The sequence below is a fragment of the Drosophila sulfurigaster genome, chromosome 3 (assembly GCF_023558435.1).
Source record: "Drosophila sulfurigaster albostrigata strain 15112-1811.04 chromosome 3, ASM2355843v2, whole genome shotgun sequence".
NCBI lineage: Eukaryota > Metazoa > Arthropoda > Insecta > Diptera > Drosophilidae > Drosophila > Drosophila sulfurigaster.
In genome coordinates, this window is record NC_084883.1 from 29,272,406 (window position 1) to 29,295,425 (window position 23,020).

Below are 23,020 nucleotides of genomic sequence, written 5' to 3' on the forward strand. Positions count from 1 at the left end.
TTGCCACAGGTCAACAGCGAGTTTTGAGCTCCAGATAGATAGTTAGAGAGAGAGAGCGAGCGAGCGAGCAAGAGAAATTGAGAACTGCTGAGAACTGCTGCAAGGAAGCCAACGTCAGGTAGTTGCAAACTGAAGCTGGCACGTAGAATAGTAGTTGCATTACATTCAAGCTGTTTCCTCTCCCCTGAGAAGCTCACACACAACACATGTCTAGCTTAGCCTCGACTTTAATGTTGTTGTAGGCGGACTTAAAGTTGCGGCTTCAACCGTAAGTGCTACTGAAATGTTCCAGCAAAATGTTGAACGCACTTTCGGAAATGTTCAGGAGCGGAAGCGGGGAGAGGAAACGACTGTGGCAATGACAGTGTTGAAGCAACAAAAAGTTTTTGGTTAGATAAGAAGACAACACACAGCAACAGCAACAGTCAGAGAAATTCAATGAACTTTTATGTGCGGGTCGCTTTTTAATGATAAAGCAAAAAGCAAAAACTCCACTTGAAATGAGTCAAACCAGAATGGAATTTAAATTGGCTACACTTTACTTCCATTCTCAGTCGCAGTCTGTTTAAATTTCAATTACATGGATAAAAGAAGAAAAGACTTATTTACAAATTCATTTTAGCATTTCCATTTGAAATACTTATTTTTCAATTAAATAATGTAAGCATTAAGACAACTCCAAAAGATGAATGAATACTCTGAAGAAAGCTAATTTCTTCATTGTATTCTTCCTTATTAAATACAAAAAAAAAGATTTAATTATAAATTCATTTTTATCGTTTCAGTTGGACTATTCTTTGAATATTTTATGTATGAAATAAAAACAATCAAAATAAATAATGTAAAACATCTTAAGTGAGGTTTTCTTAATTGAAGATTCATTTGTTTCATCTTCAAATCAAACTGCAGTTAAACTTTAGATTAATTCGAACCCTTATACGTAAATGCAAATAGGAAAAGATTTATTTCCAAATTCATTTTATCGGTTTCATTTGAAATTTTTTTTAAATGTTTTATATATGTATATGAAATCAAGATTGTAATAATTATAAATTATAATTTGATTCATATTTTGTTTCACTTCAGATACAAAACAATAAATAAGATCACAACTACTTATAAATTATAATTCAATTCAATCATATTTCATCTCACTTCAAATACTAAAGAACTTTAAATTGCATTATGCAAAGTCAAGTCTTTTAAAAGCTCTTCAAACATAAAAGCACATAATTATATCAGCAACTTGAGTATAAATTTACCAAATAAACCTCAACTTATATGCCCAATTAAAATCTCAACTCTTTTTCTTCTTGCAAGCTTAAGACTTTTTTTTTTTTGTTGTTGTTGGTCCTGAACTCAACAAAAATTGACTTCGACGACCCACATCAACTTTATAAGTGCTCTTGCGCGATCCTAGAAAAAAAACAGAACGAAAAGAACGAACTTTATGTGCATCGCATAAGCCAAAAACTTTGAAACCATTTTTACGCGGCGTAGGCGGTCGAAGAGACTCTTCAACGCCAACCAAATTGAGCGCCCACATTAATTAAATTTTGCACTAGTTGTTGGGGAGACTTTCTGTACTGCGCACAACTTTAAAGAGGAATTTAATTATAGCAAAAGCTTGCAAACAAAAATCACAGTGGCGCATGAATAAAATAAAATCAAAAACAATATTAAATGCGAAGTACTCCGGGTAGAACTCGTTGTACTCATAGTGGAAACCATGAGGCAGTGCAGCCAGAAGCTAGACCAGAAGCACAGAGAAGGGAAGAGAAGGGAGTTGCTATAGTCAGAGAGGTTGAAACTCAAAGGCCGCCTACAGTCGTTGCTCTACGTTGTTGTAGTTGTTTTGTAGTAGTTGTTGTTGTTGTTGTTGTTGTTGTTGCTGTAGCTGTTGTAGCTGCTTTTCTGCTTTTCGCTGTCGGGTTTAATGAACGGAAATCTCTTGCAAATATTCAATTGCTATACACAGAGCTACGAAGCGCAGTCAGCACACACATATACACACACAGCCAAGTGGAGTGTGTACATATACATACATACATACGTACTGCATAAGTGCATATACATACACACATATAGGCGCATGTATATATGTATGTATTTTTGTACGATAGGCACACAGTGTGGAAGTCAACAGACAAAGCGCATGTCGAGAAGCCGACAGCAAATGATGATCATCACCATCATTATCATGATGTTGTGAATGGCAATGATGATGATGATGATGATGTGCAAATGTGTAATGTGCGTTGCACTGCGATAATGAAGTTTGATAATGATGTTGCCCTACGGCTGCCAGACAGGTTGCTAGCCAGCCGACACAACGCGCCTCGGTTTTTTTTTCGTATTCGTTTTTTCCACTTTTTTTTTGCAATTATTTGAAGTAGTCAACGGCAACACAGATTTCCCACAAAATAGCAAAAAAAAGAAAAGAAAACCCATTTGCTGCGCTAGGCGAATTATTGCATACTCTACGTAAAATAATTGTTAAATAATTTTGTAAACTAAACTTTAAAAGTTTACATCTTTGCGTCGAAATTGAAATACTCTTTGGAAAGCGCATAAAAAAGTGGGAAAAAGTGCAGATAAAGTGAAGCCCGGGCCTAGGCCTAATGCCAAAACATATTTATAGGCTCGTCGTTGCACTCGCACTCACTCTCGCATACTCATCTCTCCATCTCACTCTGTCGCACACACATTTGCAATATTAATAATCTGCTGCCATTGAAAGCCATACAAGGCGCGACGTAGCCGTTGTACGTGTCAACATTCGACGCTGGCTGCGCTGCCAACTGCAGCGTCAACAGCAACAGCGACAGCAACAGAGACTGCGACTGCATGCGCGACGGCGCATATAAATTTCGTGTTCTTTTTTCTACTTCTTTTTGGAGTGGTCTAGGAACTTTTGCGCCATTGCGAGTGCCATGCAACGACAGCAACAGCAACAACAACAATAACAAAAACAAGAGGAACAGCAGTAGCGAAAAAAGAATAACAACAACAACTTATCTGGCAGGCAGTGCACGCAGAAAGAGAAGGAACGATGGAAGAAGAGATGAAGAATGGAAGCGGGGCAACCTGGCGAAACACACGGCACAGTGGTCTCGTCGTTGTGTGGAGACATAAATAAAAGACAGCGTGGGAAAGACACTGTTATGGAAACCCATAATGATAACGAGTTTCGAACGGAGCCCAAAAACACTAAAAAACCGAAATTAATCTATTAAGACTTCCAAAACAATAATATATAGCTGCATAGAGTGCTCAAAACCACTTATGGCAAACAAACAGTCATAGACAGCTAAGAACTTTTGCTAAAAATATGACAAAACTTCGGAAATAAAATGCTAGACAAGGCAGAAAATCTAAAAACCAGAAAAAAAGAACGTTAAAAGCATTTGGAATGCACTGAAAGATAAGCCCAATCTGTCAATTCCACAATCTGAAAGATCATTTAAACACCAAGCATGATAACACATTTTAAATGGCATTCAAGCGTTTTTTTCGCTAATTGCAGTTAATTGTAGCTCAACAAGCAATACACAAAATGTAAGTGGTTTTTAATTGTTTTTTACCTACCACATTAAATAATAATTTAATTTCGTGGGGTTCCTTTCAAATTCATGATAAATAAGCTAAATAATGTAAGAAAGTAAGTATGAAAATACTAGATTTTCTAATCTCGAATTTGAATTCAGGATTAAAATGTATTAATATTATTATTTAATATTTATTATAATCAATTGCACTTTTTTGTTGAATACTACTTAAGAAATACTTATCTCTACGAAACGCAACGATGCTAGACATTGTAGTCTACATCTAGTATTCTTGGATTATTTTGTCATCAGTCTTCTATCATGATTAATAAAATAAAATAATTCTCAAGTATTAAATCCGAAAATAATTGTTATAATTGTCATAAAATATTTTTTCCTGTGCAGTATACAATTTGTTACCTCGCACCACTGTGCGATAACCGCAAAAAAATGCCTATTGCTTCGTCTGGGACTCCAGAGGGAGAACGAGAGACAGGGAAAGAGAGAGCAGGCCTTTCCATTGGCATGGCCTTTGTCTATTGTGCTGACTACTCCTTGTGGCATTGCGTTGAGTGCACAACAAATATTGTCGCCGGCTAGGTCGGGAAATCAACGCACTAAGCGGGAAGAACTAACCTCGCACCGTCCCTCTCTCTTTCCCTCTTTCTCTCGTTCGCTCTCTCGCTCTGTGTATCCCTCTGGCCATTTTAGAAACTACACTCGGTTGGCAGCACCACAGAAACGACACCAACAACACCACAGTTTGCCGGTCGCCGGCGGCACAAAGTAAATAGTAAACAAAAATAGTTCGCAAGCCAAAGTAAAAAATGCAAAAAGGAGGCAAAGACAGCAGCAGCAGCAGCAGCAGCAGCGGCAGCAGAAAGCAAAGAGCAAAAGAGAAAAAAGTGCATAGGCACAAGTAAATAAAATAAAAATAGCGTAAAATGAAAAATAAAATGCGAAACAGCTTTTTTTCTACACACACTCAGAGTGTGCTTTTGTTGAAATGAAATTAAAGTTACTAAAAATGCAGCCCAGTGTCGCTGTTCGATGTACTTAAATAATGTATGGTATATATGTACATACGTGTATATATAGTACGTTTACAATACCAATACCATATAGTCGAGACCCTATATATAGCGTTTTATAAACTGATTAAATGCATGGCATGCATTGCGATAGGCCCAGCACAGCACAGCAAACACACTGAGCGAAAGCAACAACAACTTTGACGACTAGGCCCATAAATTGATAAGCAATCTGCTTCCAAGATTAACACTTGTTGGTTTATAGAAGAGAAGTTATGTACACAGATAGGCCTAGACGTGGTACTACAACAATTGTTAAGCACATGAGTAAATATTTAATAGTCTGATCGAGTTGGCGATAAAAATGTATTGTAGTAACATTGTACGAACGAATGTCTAATTACAATTATTGACCAACTGACTGAATGACTCGATGTTGATTTGAGGGTTACCGAAAAAGAAAGTGATTTACGTTTCAGATATTCAATCGTTAACAAGCAATTATAGCAAATTAGATAATTATTGCTTACTCACATCGACATCGAAAATGCAATTAATTCGATTTCTATACAAATTTACGAGGCAATTTATTTATTCCATAAAAAATCATTCGACATTATTTTCATGTTATTTGTCTTATCATTGGACAATATTTACTCTTCCATCGATAAAAGATCTACAGCAAAAGTGCAGCCACAATTCTTATCTATATTGAAAGAGAGAGAGAGAGAGAGAGAGGCAAGCACGTGCTGGCAAAATGAAATGGAAACAAATTGGCAAAAAGGAAACTGAACATTGAGTTACACAAGAAATATCCAATCACAAAATAAAGCATAAATCACTGGAAAGGTCAATTGATTGACCTTGGGAGTAACAGTTACAGCCAGCGGGCGTTACACACGACTGACCCCAAGAGTGCGTCGAGTTCAGAGTGCAAATGCTGCCTGCTGGGGATTCTGCACAATGCTCAAAAAGCGACGCGGCGAATAACGGACAAAGCATTTAGCATAAACAAAATGCCAAGCGAATCGCACAGAAACAACAGAAACAAAAAAAAAAACGAAAAAATGATTAACAAATTGTATGCGTTAAAAATAAAACAAAATCAAAATGCAACTGAAAACGGAATTCGCAAAAACAAAAACGAAAAAAAAGACAGAAAATTACATTGAGTATAAACAGAGACCGAGATGGAGATAGAGCGAAACAGCGCACGCGGGCAATGAACGCTTGATATACGCAAAATGAAAAGGCAAAAAGTAAACTGAACACAGCAACAAAAACAACAGCGAGAAAAAAAAAAAAAGAAGAAAAAAAAAAGTAACCAACGGAACGAAAAGCACACGCAATCTGCCAACGCAGCTGTCGACATCGATGTCGCTGCATTCGCAACGAACACAAAAGCAAAAAGGACAAAAAAAAACCGAATAAAATAAAAGAATTAAAAATAAAAAAGAAAAGTTAAACATTTGATTGAGTTTGCGATTGAAATGGGGTAAAGAAAAGAAAAACGCACAATGAACTTTCAGCTAGATACTTTTCGCTTTTGGGTATTTGATATGTGCATAATTTATAATTCTTTCTTTTTGTCTTTGCTGTTTTTGCTCTGTTTCTCCTCAGGTGCTAAGCGATTTGCTGCTGCTTGTGTGTGCCACACTGGGCGTATGAGTAATATTGAGCGGATATTACGTATACGCCACGCCACGCCATACCCATACTGCCACTAGATTTTGAGCCTTTGCTCTATGACCGAAAAATATCATAGTTCAAATAGTCGTAGAATGGTATTTTGTTACACGACTGAATGAAGACCTTGGATTGCCTCGACTTGGCTTGGCCCATTTTAAATATCCAATTACAAGTGCAGCAACGACTGACGACTAGAAACAACATCAATAACAACTATACGTAAACGAGCCCTTAACTTATGCACATTGTACTCTACCTGTATGTGTGTGTGTGTGTGTGTGACTGTTGTGTGTAAAAGTCAAACTATCAATTACAATTATGTATGTGCACAAACGAGACGAGACGAGACGCTCGTGCAAAGTTGTAGCTTCTAGATACTTGTACTTGTTCGTTACTCACCCAACAGTCGGTCGCCTCGTCAGTCACAGCCAGTTGACTATACAAAACAATTAGCTGAAGCTGCTAAACAAATGTGCAAGCAGGCAACAATCACCAAAGTCTCAAACGCAAAAGCAAATCTCAGAGCGTTCGCAGACAGAGAGCGATATACAAATTAGAGAGGGACACGAATAGAGGGGCCAATTTTGAAAAACGAGATGTGCAATGCACACAACACACTAGTAGATACAAACAGCTAGCTCCACACAGTCAGATATAAATCTATCTCTACTCTCGGTAAATAGCAAATAGATGAGGTGAGTCCATAGACTGCACACCACACACACAACACAAAGTACATAGCGAAACGAACCTGGGTCTCGTCCCACATCTCGTTTGACCCGAACTACATACAATAAATACAATAGCCCAGCCCCAGACCCAAATTCGAGAGAGAGGAGGAGCTCAGCCTGCACAACAAAAGGCACAAAACGATTTCGTAAATGCACTATCAAAATTAACAAGATTGTAATCCATTTTTGCAAAATGGGAATGTGCAACGAATTCATTGAATAACAAGAGTCCAATTGCAATGCCAAAAAAAACACATAGTGCGATGCAATCTGTGAAATGTACTTTACTCTTTACAAAACATTGAAATTGATTTAAATACCCAATTTAAGATTATTGCAATAAAATAATTATAACAATGCAATATTATTGCAAAGGGTAAACAACCTTCGATGTGGCATGCTGAGAGCAAAAAATTCAAGATAACCTCAAGAGAGTAAAGAACGTTGAGAAGAGCGAGATGGAGAGAGATAGAGAGGCAAAAGCTTTGAGAGGTAGCTGCAATTACGCTTGAATGCATCTATAAGATATTGTATCTGTATTGCAGCGTTTGTCTGCATGTGAGCGTGCCTTTGTGTATGCTTGAAAATAGACACAAGCAAAACTTGTGCTGAATGTTTGGATGTTGCATGTTGCATGATGCTGCTGCCTGTGCTGCTGTTGTGGCCGTAGAGGCTGATTGACAGTGGAACAACTTGACAGGCAGGCAGGAAGGCAGACAGAACAAACATCTATGCAAACGGCATTCCTTCCCTTTCCCCTTCCCCGCACACTCTGCGATAAGATAAGAACGAGCCGCAGCGATACGTCCGTTTTCATACGCAATGCAGCATCGCATCCGCAGCATCGCAGTGAAAAACATTGACAACTTTTCTATTAACGCAATACTGCAAATAGAAGAGTATCTCTGGCTCGCTCTTCCATTGTATCTATACAATGAACAAATTGCACAAATATGGGTGAGAGAGTGTAGAGTAGAGAAAAAGAGAGAGAGAGAGAGAGCTGAGCTGAGCCACAAACTGAAGAGGCTGTAGAAAATGCAATGAGGCGACACACACAACGATGACTGCAATTGATTGCAGCAAAAGTTAAGTAGATTATGATGGAAAACTTTTAGACAGACAAACGAATGGACCAGCGACTGACTGACTTGACTGACTTGACTGACATGATACAAGAGTTTGATGCAGCTGCTTCTGCTTCTGCTTCTGGTGCTGAAACCGCAGAGAAAAGTTTTTCATCCCAAGCATGTGGTGTGTGCTGTGCACTGAGAGTTGCAGTAACTACTTATATGTTATAGGGAAAAACTAGTTTTTTCCTACCATTATTGTACTTGGCGCTGAAAAAGAAAGCCAAGAAAGCTTCAAGTTGCATCAAGGCTACTGCCTGCTGCTGTCGCTGCTGCTGCTGTCAGCGTTTTATGATATTTATTTGCGAGAAATAAAATTTATATGCTTTTAAATAGCCAACCACAACATAGCCCCCAAAGGCAGTGATTGAAGACCAAAACGAGTGAGCAAAAGATACAAGTTAAAAAAGCAAAGAGAAGAGAGACGAGAAGAAAGAAGCGAATAACGAACTGTTGTTGGCGGGTTGAAAATAATCAACTTCCTTGACAGCAGCGAACAATTTTGAAGTGGTTCAAACGCGCTAAACGGAAATTGTTAGTAGTAACAGTAACTAGTTATAATTTGTTGTATTTTTGGGTCAATTGCCGGTCAAATTGACTCACTGACTGACTTACTAAATGGCCCCGAAAAAAATTGATAGAAACGCTAAAGTTCAGTGAACCGGAAAGATGACTACCAAAGAAGGAGAAATATTCCAAGAAATAGTCAAGTTGAAATTGATTGACCAATATGGCGAGATTAACTTTGAAGTTTACTACTAGAACTAGAACTAGACTACATTTAAAAGCAAAGCATTTTATGCGAAATTTCTTTCTGCAGTTATTTTATGACTAAAATTCTCAATTTCTGAAATGTACACTAAATCGTTTTTCAATTCGTTTCGCAGCATGCTAGTTTAACCTTGATTTATGGCAGCCAGCAGATGGATTGGCCAACAGATTTAGCTTTAATGAGGTCGATCTCTCTCTCTCTCTTTCTCTTTTCCTCTCGAGTTTTTATAGTAACGAATAGAACGTTGTAAACGAATATACACAAGAGTCTCATGGATTGACTCATTAAACGATTTGTTGAAAACTTAATGCCACAATCGGTATCGACGTTTGCCAGCGATTAGATTGATGAATGTTTGATCGCAAAAACATCTGTTCGACAGCAACTAGTAGTTAATTTAAATAGCGCTACCTGGAAATCTAAATTCACCCACACCCAGCCAGGTCATTAAGATAGTTTTTATGGCTCAGCACATTAATAACAAAATGTGTTTAAACTTACACAATACAAATTTGCTATGAGATTGTTTTAAGTTTGGTAAAGAACACGTACCTGAAACGATAAGAAAGAAAAACGTTTTGTTAGTTTCAGTTTAAAAGTAAGATTACATATTATAAGTTAAAGAATGAAATGCAAATTATTTAACTCCAAGATTGAACTACAAATTGTTTGCAGTTGAATAAATTTATAGCAAATCATAGCGCAAAATATCGCACTTAAGTGTATTGAACAGCTGTTTTGGCTATTTCACAAATATCGAAAAGTTGCTCAAAACTTTTGCGTTTATTATAAATTTAATAAAGTTCATAAAAATTGTGAAAACTACTTGTAATTTGGTGCAGCAGTCTAAACAAAATCAATTTGTGAGTGAATTTTGCCAGCTGTTGCTGCTATTTACTCACAAAAAAAAGAAGCATGAAAATTCTTCACTTGTTTACAGAGAGCAGGAAATGGAAAATTACGCTCCGGAGGGGAGGGGAGCATGAAAACATGCTACTACACAAAATACAGACATAAGGAAATAAACGGCGCAAGTTTCGATCAATTTCTATGCAGATGATATTGTGAACCGGTACCTTGGTTCATATTGCTATTTATTAAAATAGTTGCTGTTGTTGTTGTTGCTGCTAGTCTGTATTATTCAAAGAGACACATATGATTTTTTGACGTCAAACAGATCAAAAAAAAGAAAAAAGCCAACAAAATTGATGCTGTTGCTGAAACGGAACTGGTAGCCCCAAAAGAAGTAAACCGGCACAGCAGGTAGTCAACAAAGTCAGCGACAAAGTCTGAGTTGGGAGATGGCAGCGGGAGGAAGAGGAGAGTGCTAATCAAAAACAAGATAGACCAGGCCACCAAGTGGAGAGCAGAGCAGAGCAGATTGATACTCGCAAAATACTCGCAATATGCCACTCCATATAGGTCAATAGATATGTATACTATGTATTTAAGTGAGAAGAAAAACTGTAAAAGAAATCAAACAGAAATCAAAGAATAATTTCAAAATCGCATGTCTGACCAATTTTCAGTTTTTTTTTTTTATATATATTTTTGACAAATTATTGCTCCCGCTTGCGCTTCCAAACAAAAGTTAATGAACTTGCCATCCGTCCAGCTGCTGCTGTCGAGGCGCGAGAGATAGAGTGAGAAAAAGAAACAGAAACAGAAACAGAGAGAGTGCGAACAAGCAAACAACACACACACACACACACACAACGAGAGCTAATGATAATAACATAACACATACAATGTACACACAACACAGCAACAACAAGTGATGGCTATGAATGAAAATGGCAACACAGCTGCCAAAATGCTTTGGCCACAAACAACTACATAAACACTAGTTTAATAGCAAAAGCAAAAACAAAAACAACAAAAAAGTATCATTAAAACCATATAAACAGAGAGAGATAGAGAGAGCGAAGCAAATGCTGGAACAGACTCATTGAGCGTAATATCAACAAAGCGAAATAAAAATACAAACCGATTATAAAGCAAGATAGAGAGAGGGAAATATAGAGAGAGAGAGATAGAGAGAGAGAGAGAGTGAGTAACTATAAGCTGGCAAGTGGGCAGCAGACAATGTGTCAGTATCTTGCATTACGTTTAATTAATTGCACAACAAAATATTTCGACTCACACAATAAATAAACCATAAACAAAATATGGATTGACTCTCGACTCTCTCTCTCTCTCTCTTTCTCTCTCTATCAACATGTGAATTGGCGCCAAATACTTTATAGCCATTTATTTCTTTTTTTTTTCTTTTTATTTTTGGTTGCTAAGCTACACTACAATATCTGTGACTAACTAGCATTAAAAATGGAATTTTAATTGATGATATGTATAACTAGGTATTTATAGTTGGCAAACATGGGTTTATCACTAAATCGGATTGACTTGCGATAACCAGCAACAAGCAAATTATGCAAAAATATTGTTAGCCGCTGACTATTTATATAAAGGTTAAAAAGCCGAATAAACAATATAGAAAATGAGCAACAATAAATATTACAACATTTTTCTAATCAACTAAAAATACAAAAATAAAATAAAAATACTATTGTAAAACATATTTTTGAAAAAATATAACTTTGAAACTATAATTTGCTTAATTTGAAAAATTCTCCTCTATTACATAATAATATTACACAAACTGTAAAAATATTACAATATTTTTTTAAATTTAGGAAAATGGAAAAAGAAAAAACTTTAATTTGCCTAATAAGTTAATTCGAAAAATCTCATCCTATGAAATTATAATCCAGCATAGAATTCATTTTTCTTCCATAAGATTTTTGCTTATCATTTAATTGAAGATCAACAAGCTTCATCAAATCGATACGCCCAGTTTCCAGTGCTTTTCAAATATGTGTGCTAATAATAAACCCCAAAAAAAAAAAAAAATAAAATAAAACTGAAATCAAATGAAATCTGTATGTATTTTTGAATTCTTTTTCATTGTGACTTGTGATTTCGATCAACTTGTTGTGTATACAATTAACTTGTAGTTAAAATGCAAACGAGATCGCAGTCAGTCAGTCTAATTTGCATAAACAAAAACAAAATAAATAGTAATAAATATTAACAGGTTGCGCCCGCCCGGCGAAATGAACATAAAAACCAAAACCATTTATAAAAGCAACAAAAAAAAGAATGTGATACATTGACATTTTGAGATGAAATAAAAAGCATGAAATAATAATAATAATAAAAGAGTTGCCCAAAAGTTTAGAGGTTAAATCGCAGCGCATAGCGAAAGGCATTTCAATTATCGACATCCGACAGATGTACGAAAGACAAATTGGGTTTTCCTTGGAAGAAAAATCTATCGTGTTGTTTTTTTTTATATTATTTTTTTGTTGTATTCTTCCAAATAAGGCGTCGCTGCAGTTGACGGCAAAACGAAAAAGGAAAAACTGTTTAAAGCGGCAATGGAAAAATCAATGACTCTCGTTTTGGTGTTGGTTGTTGGCTTTTTTTTTTTTGCAGTTTAACTAGATGCTGCATTGTAATTAGCAAAACTACAACAACTGCAACAGCAAACTGCAAACTGCAACTCGTCAGCAACTATCTGTGCCTGAAGATTCCTAGAAATAGTCATGAAATGCAACTGGTTAAAGGGGCAAAGAGGCGGAGTCTGCAACCGATTGCCACTGATGGATGGATGTGGCAGTTGCTGTTGCAGTTGCAGTTTGCAGCTTGCAGCTTGCAACACAAAATGCTTGGGTTAATAAGGTAAAAATAGATCCATGAATTAATGGAAATTGTGCTGCAATTTTGCAGACGCATTCATCAAATTGCAGTTTTCGATAAACGACCATCGTGATTATTTCACATTTGCAGGAATTTTTTGCCAACTCACAAATGAGATACAACGATGATGCAGTTAATTGTAATAAATTGAACCATAGATCTCTCTCATAATTACTGCAATATTCAGCTCAACGTATTATCTCAGATCTGAAAGGTATCGGTTAGCTTTTGATGTGTGTATAGGAAGTTGCAAAAAATTAAAAAATGAAGTAAGCTGTCGAAGACCAATAAAACTAAACAATTCAGCGCTCGTAAAAAACTAACTAATTGATATTCATTTATTGCCAGCCACTAAAGGCGTTAAGTTGATTTAGTCATTCTTGTTTAGTTTTTGGTTTTTGTTTGTTTTTCTGCTAGAAACTAAAATATTCATAGCTGCATTCGTGACGCCTTCTTTTTTATGTAGTTTTTTATCGCAAATAAATTATGTTTATTATCTTAAAAGGATCTAAGTCTGCGACATCTTCCAGCAGCGATATCATTTTTCATCTCAATAACAATATCATTTGACGATGCGACACTTTCATCTCGGCATAGAGCACTTTCTACAGACCTTAGAGAAGGAGAAAGAAGACAGAGAGAAAGAGAGACAGAGAGACGTCACATGTTGGGCCCGCATGTAAGCCTCTTCCCGGTGTGCGCCTTGTTTGCCTTATGCTCCCAGACAGTTATGACTGACAAATCTGACAGCTGTGTGGGGGGGCGTTGTTGAGTCCTCTTTTCTTCCTTCGCCCCCCCATACATACATATATGCTAAGCTTATGGCACGCATCATATGCTCGCGACAAAAAAAGGAAGGGAAGAGAGAGAGAGAGTGAGTGAGAGGAGGTGGCAATGGTAACCCAAGCCCTGATAAAGCTCCCAGCGAACGGGGCAGTCATTATCAAAGCCCTTCAAGGTCCTCGCCTCGCCTCATCTGTCTCACTCATTCCCAGGGCCACCATCTGCTTTAGAGATTTTTATATTTACGACACACACACGCACACACACACACATAGCATTTGTGCCCCCCAGATAACAGACAGACAGAGATAGCGAGTGAATAGCAGACATAGCACAAGAGAGAGAAGAAGAGAGGTGGAAGCTCATATATTTTATGTAAATTACGAGCACAGGAACCACTCTGCAAGTTCAAGTCCTGCCAAAAATGCCGTCGTGCAAATGCCATAAATAAATGGTTTCGTTTACGACTCTGGACATTAACCTGTTAAATTTCTAATGTGTGTGTCGTCCTCCTGCCACGTAACCCCCGCACCGCACCGCACTCAACTCTGCCCGGAGTGGAGGACAGTCAGTCAGTCAGTGAGCCGAACCGAGCTGAGTGAGCTGAGCTGAGCCCGCAGTTATCCCAGCAAACACAACGTGACCTCTTCCTTTGCTCCCTTCCTTCGCCCATCCCTTCCTTCACCCATCCGCCGCACAGCCTACCCCGTTGAGGTTGTTGCTTTTCCGGCCGCAAATAGCCAACAAGCAGCAGCAACGTTTTGCATATTTAAGCAGTCAGCAGTCAGCAGTCGAGTCCTGACAGCCAGGATAATCTGCTGTACTAATGTGACCAGTAACCAGTACCAGGAAAGCACAACCAGAAACTTTGCTAACCAGAAACTTTCGACTTCTATTTTATATGCCACATTGCGACTGCACTGCAACAAATCGTTGAAATCAACAATCAAATTTACGACTACCTCCTTTTTTTTCGAGGTGTTTTTTGCTCACAGTGTACGCATTGGTACAAAAGTAACTGCAAGGCAGCCAAATTACGATAATAATCCCAAATTACATAGAGAAGTTTTTTTTGGAATTTATTACAGTAGCGATACACAACAAATAGTAAGAGAAGAAAACCAGGTATCGCATATAATTGGAATATTACGAGAGTTATAATTTAGGCAACGAGCTAAACTAATTCTTGACTTGACAACATAGTTTAGTATTTTCAGTTTGCATACCCGATAAAACTAGAAAGGTAGCTTTATTTAAATGCATCCAAATGAAATCATCAATTTGCATTTGATATTTAACGTTATTTGAAAATTTGTATCACGTTGCAAGATTGGTTTTTGTTAATTCTAGAAGTTTTTAATATAAAATGTTCTGTTTAAGATAAAATTTATGTTTGAAAAGTATTTATTAAAATTTAATAGAGTTCCTAGACAGTTTTTCAACAGTTTTTAGAGACTTTTCTTGCTAAACTTTCAAATGATTTTTAATAAGGCGTTCGAAATTTTTCAAGAAAACCCTTTCTCGCAATTCTTTATAATTTCTTAGAGACTGCTTTCTACAAGATTTTTGACAGTGACATATTCTTTTGGAGACTTTTCGCACAGTGTAAGTAGCAAAAAGAAGGGTCTTCGTATGTGCTTGAGTGGGCAGGCAAGTTGGCCACAAAATCAATAATGATTACATTTGCGTTGCATATTTCACCAGCCCGGGGGGAGATTTGGTTTGGTTTGGTTTGGTTCACTTCGGTTCAGTTTGCTTCTGTTTCAGTTTCAGTGTTGGCCGTCTAAATGACATTTGCGGGCCTACGACGACTCGACCGGATGGCAGCAAAGCAGCGCCAATTGTTGGCAGGTCAGGTGGTTTGATGGCTGCTGATGACTGAGGATGGTGGTGGTGATGTTCTTGTTGTTGTTGTTGTTGCTGCTGCTGCTGCTGTTGCAATTGGTGGTGGTTGGAGAGTGTGAAAAATGCAGCAAGCAAAACACAAAAACACAAAGGACAAAAGACGGAAGGCGGTTAAGTGCTCAGAGCTAGGCAGCTAGCTATAAAGCCTACGCCCACTTCTAAAGAGAGTGAGAGAGAGAGAGAGAAAAGGTGATGTGGGGAGGGGAATATGGGGGGGCTATATGGGGTCCCCTCACTCTAGTTCTGCACTGAGCTCTGCTCCATGCAAAACGGGTTGAGTGCTTTGCGCTGTGGGGCTTCGAAGCAAAAGAAATGCAAAAGCAAGAGGAAACTGCAATAAGTGGCGCGCAGGGTCAACAATAAAAGGGGGTGGTCGGGGACAGCAGAGAAGAGGAGGGGAAGGCAGACAAAGAGTAACGCCACTCAATGCAGCGACGTCGCGACGTTGACGTTGGCGACGCAGTCAACGGCCTACAGACGACGGCGACGACGACGACGACGGCAATGAGTAGAAAATGAAGAAAAAGTAGAAGAAGCAGTAGCAGCAAGAGGCGAGGGTGGTCTGAAAAGAGGGCGAAGAGGGGGAACTGGCGGGCGAGACTAAGACGAGACTAAGCTCAGGCACACAACCAGTTAGAAATTGCAGCAGAAAAATGCAACAAAGTACAGCTACCAATCTGAAGCATGTTTCTCCCTTCTCCGCTCTCGCTCATTCACTTTATCTTTGGTGCTCTTCTCTGGCCACAGAGCAAGATCCCCTCATACGTTTTATGCTCGTTTGGCAGGTTGAAATTCAACGCAGCAGAACGAACGAAGCGACAGAGCAAAGTAAATGAAAAAATAGCAAAGAAAATGAACACAACAACAATAACAACACAAGAAAGCTGCAGTTGACTATAAGATACCCGTACCCACTTTTAGGCAAGGCTCCAAAATAAAGGTTCACAAAGTAATCTTAATATTACCCTTCTGCTTGTATTATCACCTATATTAATGCTGAACAATAAACATTTGCATATGATGCAACATCTTATTATAATACCTTTTTTGTCTTTGAGTGCCGGGTATAAACAGTGCAAATGAAAGGCCAGACAAAAAGAAAAGCAACCAATGCGACGTGTGTGCAAAAAAAAAGCACAAAATAGGCACAGTGCGAAAAATGTGCAGAGAGCAAAGCAAAGTAGAAAATGCAACATAAAGCAAACGCCAAAGCAATTGCAACTGAATGCAGTATTAAGAAGAGCAGCAGCAGCAACGACAACAACAACAACAGCAACATCATCACCAGCAGCCGCAGCACAGCAAACAGAGCAAGCAAGTGAGGTAAGGCTAGGCAAGACAAGTGGCCGCATATCATGCACATCGCTCAAATAGATAAAAGCTTTAAACACATGACAAATCAAGCATGCAAGTAATTGAGTGAAAAAGAGCTGTTGTTGGTTGAATACAGGTTTTCTTTTTTTCCAGTTGAAATTGAATCGGAAACAATTTGCAACTTGTTTACCAATTTCAACACATCAATGAAGTTGGAAGTTACTAAATCGATGTCGTACCCCCCACATTATGCATAAAGGCATATAGATCATTTTGCACAAATATAGATTAAATCTAAAAACAAGATTAAGTCGTTGTTTTTTGTTTGTTTAACATAAAATTTATTGTCTCTACTTAGCAACTCATATAACTGGCTCTCCTTCATACACAAAACTTAAAGCAGCTCAAAAGGGTGCCCCTGGAAGCAGTATCATGATATTTGATCGCTCTCGCGTGCGACTCTGACATTAAATCTACCTAAAAACTTGAAATTTAAATTACTTAAATACTGTTTGGTGACAATTATTAGGAACAATCATTTTGAAAAAATGCATGAATATAAAATTGGCCAAGTTGAATAGTTTGCCATTAATGCATAAATGCTAAACCACCATCTTTTTTTTCCAATCGCTTAAAATTTGTATAGAAATTGCAAATAACCTTTCTCAACTTTTGCTGTGCTATCACTTCTAAATATAATACATTTGACTTTTTAATTAATTGTTTTTTTATGTTATAATGATATACTGAAAGATTCTAAAACGAAGATATGCTTGCACATGTGTCTGATTATAATTGTACTTGAGGAATTTCGAATGAGCTGCATGGGAACTAGTTTTTTGTTATGTGCTTCCCATTTCTAGAGATTTTGCACTCAAGTTGTATCGTTATTTCTGACTGTACAGAGTTCTTAAAACAAAACAAATAAGAAATAAGAATCTCACAGTCGCAAAGATTTCTGGTTTCCCAGTCACTGTCAATATGTGCATAGCTTTGTACGTCTCAGTATTCATTCACAATATATTGTGCATATGTTTGTGTATGTGTTTGTGTCGACACTTGTGATGTTTAACCAACCCAAATTTTGGTGAGCGTGCCAAGTGTAAATGATTTTAGTGACTAGGTAGCACCACAGCAACAACAACAGCAACGTCGAACGTAGTAAATCTAAGCAACAAAGCAACGCCTGAGCTTCAGCTTTGTGCAAATGTCCCGCACCAACTCATGAGAAAGAGAGATGCCAGTTGAATGAGAATAAGAGGGAGAGCAATGAGAGAGACACGGGCGTAAATTCAAATTCAAATCTGTCTCTTTTCAAGTGCAGCGAAGCGACGACAACAACGGTGATGGTGGCGAAAGCGGTAGCGGGGGCTGCCTTAAAAGTAATCACAATTGAATTTGATAGACTAGCGGGGAAATAAAATGGAGACAGGATAGGGACAGGGCAACAACTACATACAAATGTGACACAAAAGTTTTCTGCAGTTTGTCGTTTGAGTTCCTGCTGTTGCCTGGCACTCTGATAAGAATTAAGCTCAGACAACGCCTTGCTTCAACCTTACCATGCGGAAGTGATTAAGGCAAAAAAGGGCTGCCAAAAAATTGATTCTTAACAAAAAATATGGAAAAAAAACAGATAGAAAAAGAATATCGTGCGCATTGCTGCCCACGCCAATTAGAAAATGTACATAAATCCCCAACTGGTAACCGCCAGTGTTGAACACTGTCGAACAGACTAGCCGCCGCACATGCACACTCACACACACAGAATTGAGCAAATGAGAGCAGAGAGCGGCTTGCGCCAGAGAGAGAGAGTGAGAGGAGAGCGAGAGCACGAGCAAGAAGCAAAAATCCAAAGGCGCGTAAAACGGCGAATGTTCCAAGAATGCAAGGCACAAAAGGAGGCAAATAACAACAAAAAGAAGAAAACAAAGAGCGCACACTGGCAAAGGCAATGGCAAAGCAAAACGCGAGAAGCACAAATAAGAAAATAATGCGACGCCGCCGCCGCCATACAAAAATCAATTTGAAGCGTAGATGAGTGTAGAATGGGGACAGGGTGGGGAGTGGAGGGTTGTGAAATGCGACTGTGCTGTTTGTGTATGTGTGTGGATGCTGTCTTTGCGTTTTTGCACTTCAGAAAAAGGGGAGACGAAAAATAATTTTGAACAAACCACGAATACTCTTTCACAGTTGAGATTCAGAAATCAATTTGTTTTAAACAATTATTTTACTGTTGAATAAAACGAATTACAATGACTGCATTTAGTTAAAAAATTGCACTAAAATAACGTTTTTATTATAATTTAAGTAATATTGCTGTAATTAAATTAATGAACAATATCTATAAAAGTCGAGTATATGAGGAATTATTTTACAGTTAAACAACTTTTAAATAAATTCCATGTACTCAACTATTTCTAACTTTCATTCAATTGTTTATAACACATCTGTATTGGTAAAAATGCAAATCATTCAACTGTTGCTGCTATATAATTCATCTATCAACTGCACTCGATTTTGTTCACGCACAGAGACAACAATCAATCACGCCTTAGTTTAGTTTCATTGAGAATTTGATGTTATTTTGAAAACGTGACCAAAAACATGTCCAATTGGAAATGCCTGCTTTAAAATAGAGCATAAAAACTGTATACACCACGCATACATATGCACAGACACATAGGCTCACATACACACTCAACACACACACATAGAACGCAACACGCGACGGCTTTGCCGGCTGCTCGAAAGAAGAGAATGAAAAGACAGACACAGAGAGAAACAGAGACAGAACGTTTAATTATGCTTAATTTGTTGTTAATCAAACGGACAAACAATAAACTTAATAAACCGTTGTAAAGTTTTGCACACCACATTGAGAGCAAGAGGGAGCACATCGTAAAATATACTGAGAGAAAGAGAGCGAGAAATAAAAACTCACGCGGCAGACAACAAAGCCCGTTTAACAAAAAAAACTAGGAATTTGTTGGGCAGTCGAAAATGGGGAAAATAAATTACGCTCACGTTTTTTTTGGTTTTTCAATTGTAGTTGTAGATGTTTTTGTTTTGTTGCTGTTGTTTTTTTATATTGTGATTTGTGTTTTTGCCGCTTCTTTCAATTGCTGTTTATACACTGCTATTGCTCTGCTTCTTCTTCTTCTTCTGCTGCTTCTTCACGTTTCAGACTTTATTGCAATTTGCAATTTCAGACGCGACGCGCTGTTTTTATATTTGCTTCGTTTGTATTTTGTTGCTTGCAATTTGAATTTTTGTTTTGTATTTTCTCACTGTGTGATGCACGACGCCGCGAGACAACAATTGCTATACATAATATTTATAATTATATATATTGAGGGCCTTTCTTTGATTTTCTCTGGATTTTCTGATATTTTTCACTGACCAACAAAACGAGATGTTGCGACGCGATGCGAGCTGAACGAACCGTACACCACCATTAAAATTTTATAAATGACTCAGTTTTGCGCTCAGTATTTCTTATAAGAACAAACATGCTAACAACCAACAGAAAACGACTCTCGCGCTCTCACTCTCTCTCTCCCTCTATGTGTTGGACTCTCTGCGAGAGTAAGCCACCCGCAGTGCTGTTAGTTAACATGAAACTCAGTCTGTTAAATTGAGTGTGTTGTGCGTGTGCTCGGTGTGAGTTCAGTGCGCAGAGCGCAGAGTTAAACATGTATTGCATACTTTAGGGGCTGCATTTAAATGTTACTTGCACTCAGAGCTGTAAAGCTAGCATAACAGCTGACTGTTAAGCAACATTTGATTGCTGAGAGCAGCACATTTGAGTGCAGTGTTTTTGTCGTTTTACTTCAAATGCGCACTATGGCCATCTCGCTTACACTTGTTGCACACAGCGCTACACATCGTTGAGTGCAGCGTGTGAGTGAGCACACGAATTGAGTGAGCAATTTGCACTTTCTCGAGGGGTTGAGCAACGCTGGCTGTTTGAGTGTGCGCTTGTGTGTGTGTGTGGACGAGTGCCATGCAAAAACAGTGCTGCCAAGTTACGTTGCATTCGAAATGCGCAAATTTGAAGATTTTTAAATCAACTGTAAAACTATGTCTTTAATCGCTGTGCATTAAATATTAATGCAAATGTTGAAATACATATACGGAATAATCTGTGTACAATTGCCCCGATTGCTGCAACACATTAATTTACAAATGCAAATTACTGTAAAGGATTAAAATATAATTTTCAATAAACAAGAGGCATAACAATGCCTACAACAACAGCAATAATAACAAGCAGCAGACATTTGTCCCCATCTAAGAATCATAATAGCATTCAAATTAAATTACGTAATTAATATGCATAATAACAACAACAACAACAACAACAATGATGACCACAACAATAACGACAACAACGACGCTTTGTCTCGACACAAAACTATTTTAGTTCATTATAAATAATTTCATACACAGCAGCATTATTATTAATTATTGCATTATTTCAATTCCTTTCACGTGACCATCCATAGAAAAGTTTTGGTAATTTGTAAAAACTTTAAAATTTTAAATGAAATGCAGAATTTAATGAATAAATTAAAGTAAAAGTATAAAGAGTTTATAGTTAAGAATTTTTCTGTGTGCTTCATTTATTGCGGACAAATTTGATGAAATGAATTTGATGCAAAGTTGGAATATTTGTAATTTGTCCTAAGCCAAATTACATTTGAAAATTGCAAATGAAATGTGAATTATGGTCGGTTAAACATTGAAATGTCCAATAACCATTTAGTTATCAAATAACTTTATACCCTGTAATCAAAGAAAGAATTATGCATTTATAATAATTATGGCAAGGATGACAAAAATAAATGTTGAAATTCATGTGGTAGCTGCAAGTTGATATATTTCTGCACTTTTAAATCAATATGCATTGAAAACCAACACAAATACAAACAAGCAATATGAATATTTATGTTTGCATTTATCTAGCTGAGAACATAAAATCGAATTCAAAATGGAAATGGAAAATAATTGCATATGTTGGAGATAAATCAGATTAAAATGCTGCCAAAGTGCTAAATGCTGTTCACAGGTGTCTTTTGGCCATGAACAAACACTCACCCACACACACACACGCACGCTCACACACACAGTCGGGAGTCCTGCAGGACATGCACAAACATAAACACAAAAGTCAATTAATTGAATAAAAATAAAATTTATTTATGGCGCAGAAACAATAACAACAACAACAACAGCAACCCACATACACAAAAAAAATCGGTGGGAAAAATATTATTGGTCAGCAATGGGCTAAATGGGCGTTGAGTGTGGGCGTGGTGGAAATATAAATGTCACACGCAAAAATATGCACACTATATCGTAAAGCACCAGAGCGAGAGCGAGACAGCGATATAGCCACAGTACAGTTATTACAAAAAAATGCATCGGCAAAAGTAGCAAAAACAAATTGAATGCGTGGGCAAAGGCAAGGGTCAACTTTTGTCACAGGATTCTGTGATAAGTGCAAAACTTAATTAAATTTTCATTGCACAAAAAAGCTGAATGAACGCGTTTAAACCAAAAAAGAAAGAATGAAAGAAGGATGGAGAAGAACACGTGCTATGAGAGACAAGGAAGTGCCCAAAAACAAGTTGGCAGCGCCGCTTAAAGAAATGGCGAGCAAAAAAAAAACACACACACACACAAACACTCAGAGAAGCAAAGTTACAAGCGAAGTGCATTAAGCTTGCGAGTTTAATTAAATTATTATTAATCTCATTTGTTTGTGTGTGTGAGAGTGTGGGAGGATGGGGTTAAGGGGCGTGGGGAAGATCATGATTGTAACACACACACACACACAGACACACATCCAAGCTCTCGCTCACACTCTGCTTCCATCTGCATTTACATGCGCATGAAATTTTAATTACATTTTAAGTGTGTGTGTGTTCGTGAGTGTGTGCGCTAGAGTGGGCGATAGACTTAACATAACACTCACAAATATTTATGTGTTTGTATTTGTGTGTGAATACAAAAAAAAAAAATAACTGGTAAACTGATTGAGTGAAAACTTGCTCGCCAAACAAATACGCTGTAAGCGCAAAATAAAGTAAATACAGATGTTATCGATAGCACACACAATGAAAGTCGATAACATTTGTCTTTAAAGGCTATCGATCTGTTTTTTTGATAATAAGAGTACTTCACAGTGTTGCATAACATCTAAAATTGTGAAATATGTGAATTCAGTCAGCACAACCCGTTTGAAATTCAAAGCTAAAGGGTGTAATAAATAAATTTGCAACAAAAAAACATTTGCTTTATTTACGTAAGCTTGTAAATGTATTGGTTGGCACTCGTATCTGACTGTGTGTGTGTG

The 23,020-nt window shown here is 37.5% G+C and overlaps 1 protein-coding gene across 7 annotated transcripts in view; it reads right to left on the reverse strand.

Annotated features, from left to right (window-relative positions):
* LOC133846368 (poly(rC)-binding protein 3) overlaps positions 1-23,020 on the reverse strand; it is a 120,753-nt gene that overhangs the window by 48,958 nt on the left and 48,775 nt on the right. For 2 of the 7 annotated variants that reach the window (XM_062281326.1, XM_062281325.1), the window contains exon 1: positions 19,687-20,122. The exons of 1 other annotated variant lie outside the window; for it this stretch is intronic. The gene's annotated coding sequence lies outside the window, so the exon portion shown is untranslated. Of the gene's footprint in view, positions 1-19,686; positions 20,130-23,020 lie in introns of those variants that run through there. 4 more of the 7 variants (XM_062281322.1, XM_062281319.1, XM_062281324.1 and 1 more) reach the window with 3 other exon arrangements.